Source organism: Camellia sinensis, chromosome 1 (assembly GCF_055761805.1).
Source record: "Camellia sinensis isolate YWXY chromosome 1, ASM5576180v1, whole genome shotgun sequence".
NCBI classification, from domain to species: Eukaryota; Viridiplantae; Streptophyta; class Magnoliopsida; order Ericales; family Theaceae; genus Camellia; species Camellia sinensis.
In genome coordinates, this window is record NC_138961.1 from 156957993 (window position 1) to 156962752 (window position 4760).

Sequence of the window (4760 nt, forward strand, 5' to 3'; positions counted from 1 at the left end):
GTTCCATCACTTTAGGATGCCGAGGTAATAGAACCTAGGGGGCAGTTGTGGAGACATAAATTTTGAATAACGACACGTGGCCGAGGTGTGGCCGAAGTGCCAGCCGGGGTGCAACGTGTCCTGGTCATGATGACGAGATGATCTCAGCTAGGCCGAGGTTATCTGCGAAGAAACCAGAATCGGGGATAAGCGGATAAGGGACAAGAGTCCTAGAATGAGGAAGGACTTCAGTTTGAGTAAAGATAAGACTCTTAGAGAGTTTATCCCAATCCTACTGGGAGTCCAAGATTAGCAGTAATCCTAAATCCATTGAAGCTAGGCTTCTATTGGGACTAGGTCAGTGGTGGCTATAAAAAAGAGGCACCTCCATGGGTCTAAGGTATGTCTTTTATGCTTTGTCTAGTGAGTTAAGCACTTTTGCTATCTTTGAGAGATAACTGACTTGATCGTCGAAATACCCCCAGGTGGACGAATCACCGCCGAAATCTCATCTTTCTGTTACAGGTTATTCAGGCGTCATCTATTCTGCCAGTGCTCTCTAGTTGAATACTAATTTGGCAGTGTGGTCAGAAATCAACACCTACACAAGGTACACAAGAAATCTCTTTTCTCTGTTCTGAAATATGATTAAATGTTTTAAATTTTATATAATATTGTTGATGTATATGCATTTTTTATTTTAACAGTTATTCATTTTATTGTTTGATATTTTGAATATTAAAGTGTTACCATTGTCTAAGAATAAGAGAATATCCTCATTTTTTCTATTTTGTACATGTAGGGTTCTTTCTTATTTGTTTTACAATTGTTGGCTCTAAGAATCAAGACAACTGGCGTTGGTTTTTGGAACATTTGAGTACAATTGTTTCACCAGGACGAAATATTACATTTGTGTCAAATCGTAACCTTGGATTAGTTAAAGTTTTGCCAAAGGTTTTCCCAATGGCTTTCCAAGCTTATTGTTTATATCATTTGAAGATAAACTTGAGGCATCATTTGCGTCGTAAGTTTCATGGATTGAAAGAAAAGTTGATCACTTTGTTTGGGAAATGTGTATATGCTCCAACTGAAGAAACATTTCATCAATGTTTGGTTGAGTTAAAGATTGAAGGTGGGTCAAGAGCTGAAAAGTTTTTAGATGAAATACCTACCATATTTGTTTTGAAGATTATGTGAATATTGTATAAAAAGTGAGTATATTCTCAGTTTAAGTTTTTAGTTCAAAATAGTTGATTTTGTGATAATAGTGTGAGACTCTTGTTGTGAATTAGAACAAGTTATAAATGTGATCAATTGAATGAATGTGAATTAATATTGTAAATAGATGTGATCAATGCTAACGCTTTGAATAAAGTAACAGTGGGTTGAAAATAAAAATATTCCCTATTTTGAATTTTAGTTTTTCAAATTGTGATAATATTGTGAGGCAGCAAATAAATTGTTATGGTAATATTTGTTGTTTTGAAAATTTAGTAAACACTGTATAAAACTGAAAATATTCTCAATTTTAAGTTTTTAATTTCAAAATAAGTGATTGTGAAAATATTGTGAGGCAAAAAAGCACTGCATAGAAACTAAAAATATAAACAAAAACATCAACAAAGCACTGATTGTGATACGGTAAAGTCTTGTGTACATGGTCCATTGAAACCATTATTTTCACATGTAATTGTATTTTCACTTTTTCCATATAATAGTGTGAGGAACAGGATAATAGAAATTGAAAATATGAACAAAAATATCAAGAAAGTGTTGGTACATATATCTTTGAGAGTATGACAAAATATTCCATTACACATCATAGAAATTGTAATATGTTTGTGAGGCAATATGTTTGCAACTATCAACAAAAACATTAGTCATTGTATCTGAGTGTGACAAAAAAGAGTTTATTGAGTTACACATCAAAAAAGATTTCATTGAATGTTGCAATCTTGACTCTAATTGATCTTTATGGATCACTAAGGAACTCATGTACTATGTCTGCTCTCAGTCTTGTGGATATGCCTGATGGTAATGTGTTTGGATTGATTGATGCCTTATGTATTGTCTTATGATGTAACAAACAATAATTCCACAATCAGCCCTACAGAAATCATTTTTGACACAGTTAGAGAAAAAATAAAAAAAAAATTAAAACAAATATTAAAATTTGTTAATTAGAATAAACATAACATACGTCATTTCTTCTTGTTAAGGGCTGTCTTTGACAGATTCATTCTTCACATCAGGATTCCATGTTTTTTCTACTTGACAAGATGTATCTTCATGTATTCATTGATGATTTTTTGCTGCAAAAAAATCAATATAAAGTATGTAATGATTTACATCTGATTATTGTAATGGTCATCTAAAATTGTTCTTACCAGTTGATCTGCAACGTTGTAGTGCTTGTCCTTTCCTTTTCTTGGTCTCCAAGAGTTGAAATGTTTCCAAGTCCCCAAGTGTTTGTCGATAACAAGTAATGTCCAATGATTGGAATTGTTGATGGGGATATGGATGTATCTATATGTGAGGGATTCTTACAAAGTATTTTTCAAAATCTTTTCCCTTTTTTCTGAAGTTTCCTTCTTCAATATTGGCTGTTTTTTTTTTCAAAAAATATGAGAATATTCACAGTAATGGTACGAAACTCAATATTCAAATCTCAATTAAAAGCAAGAAAACATGATTAACAATGATTTGTCACTCAAATTGTTTCAAAATCTGAGTATATTCCTAGCAATGATACCAAACTCAAAATTTAAGAACATTCATAACAATGATAACAAACACAAAAAATCAACTTTGAAACCAAAATTGAAAGGAAGATAACGTATAGAATTAACACATGAACATTTATTTCTTACCCAATATAGACTTGATAGTACGAAAGACTTGCCATTATGCTCTGCTCCATCACCAGAATGTTGTGCTTGCGGTTCTTTTTCAAGAATCTCGACATATGCATCAATTGTCTATCAAATTAGAACACAAAAACGATGTTAATAAATTAATGAGAAGTTTCACAGTGTTAAAAAATTACAAATTTTATACGTACACAGCTGGATATGTCATTCCCTTTTACTAAGTTCTTAATATCTTTAATAAACACACAATTATCATATTTTCTACCAAACCATATACAAACACTACAAAACAATAAAAAAATGTGTTAATAATTAATTCAAAATATTTTTAGAAAATAGAGTTATTTCTCAATTTTATTTCATATTTTGAACTATATGAAAAATTGCAAGATTTATGTAAGATTATACCTTGATTCTGTTTGCTTTTTTTTCCAAAGAATTTGTAGTTTATATTTATCTTTAGGTGGTAGGCATTGAGCCACAGCATACTTGTTAGAAATTGTTTCATCTTTATTTTTCTTCTCTTTCTCAACTCTAACTTTCTTGCCTCTATACTTATAATCTGATATCTCAGTAGTCTTCCTTGCTTTAGCTTTGATCTTTATAATCATGGAATTTTGCAGATTTGTTTGTCTTGATTCTATCAGATCATCAACTTTTATTGCACAAACTTGTTGGGTTAAGTCATGGACCTCTTCCTCTACTAATTGATTCTGCAACTGAGAATTTTGATCTTTTGGTGTATGACGTTCATCATTTGCATTTGTCTCACAATCTTTTGTTGCAAAGGCTTGTTGCATTATCTTATGGACCTCTTTCTGATGGAGCTCTTTGTCCACCACTTCAGAATTTTCATGGACCTTTTTCTACACCACTTGAGAATTTTTATCTTTTATTGTATAACCTCCATTCTTTGCATCTGTCCCAGAATTTTTTATTGCACAAACTTCTTGGGTTATCTCATGAACCTATTTTTCAACCAATTGGTTATGCAATCAAGAATTTTTCATCTCTTAATTGTTGAATTTGTGCTATGAGTAGCTTGTTATCCTCTTCAAGTTTATTTATGTAGACGGTCTTCATTGTGTTGTCAAGTTGCAAATTGTTCTCAGTTTGAAGTTTCTCAAGTATTTGTTGACCAATATGTTCTTCTCCCTCAGGTGCATCATTGATTATAATGTTGCACAAGCCATCAAAGTCTTCATTTGTGTCTTGTTGATTGACATCCCATTCATCTCTCATGTAGCTGGCAGTTTCTATGCTTTCAAAATTTTGTAATTTCTTATTTTGCTGGCTTTTGTTCTTGGTGGCGTTCTTTAGCATCTTGACTATCTTATGCTTCTTCTTTTTCAGTATTTTTAGCATCTTCTTCTTTTTTTTGTTCTGCATCTTTTTCTTCTTCTTGTTCTTCAGTGTCATCATGTTCTTCATCACTTTTCTCACTCAATTGAGCACCAGTTACCTGTAGGTCAGCATACAGTAGATATTAGTTTTTGAAATAATTGAAGTTTAGAAAACTAAAAAGTTTCTCAGTAATAATTCTGTATATAAAAATAGGGAATTTTTCGAACTTGAATTGAAATTCAAATGGACCTGTCTTGTTGTTAGCTCATGTAGTGATATGACTTTCATACGTTAATGTAATTTGATATGGTTCCACTTGATCACCCTTGGGCATGCTTCGCTAACTTCAGAGTGGATGATCAGTGTGTGCTTAAACAACCAATACTACAAACCAAATGTAAAGAATTTGTGTCATTTGAATAAGAAATAATAACAAACTAATAGATTAGCATAAACATGTACTTACTAAGAGAGCTATAACACATCCTATGACTTTTGCTGGATTTTTGTGATATTTTTCAATTGAAGATATCAGTGTGTTCCTCTACCCAATTGTATTTTCTCATA

The 4760-nt window shown here is 31.9% G+C and overlaps 1 long non-coding RNA gene across 1 annotated transcript; it reads right to left on the reverse strand.

Annotated features, from left to right (window-relative positions):
* Positions 1–1741: 1741 nt before the first annotated feature.
* LOC145798783 (uncharacterized) lies at positions 1742–2311 on the reverse strand. Its single transcript, XR_014340402.1, has 2 exons — positions 2180–2311; positions 1742–2086 (listed from the first exon to the last, which is right to left on the reverse strand). It is a non-coding gene; the product is annotated as an uncharacterized LOC145798783 (long non-coding RNA).
* Positions 2312–4760: the final 2449 nt, after the last annotated feature.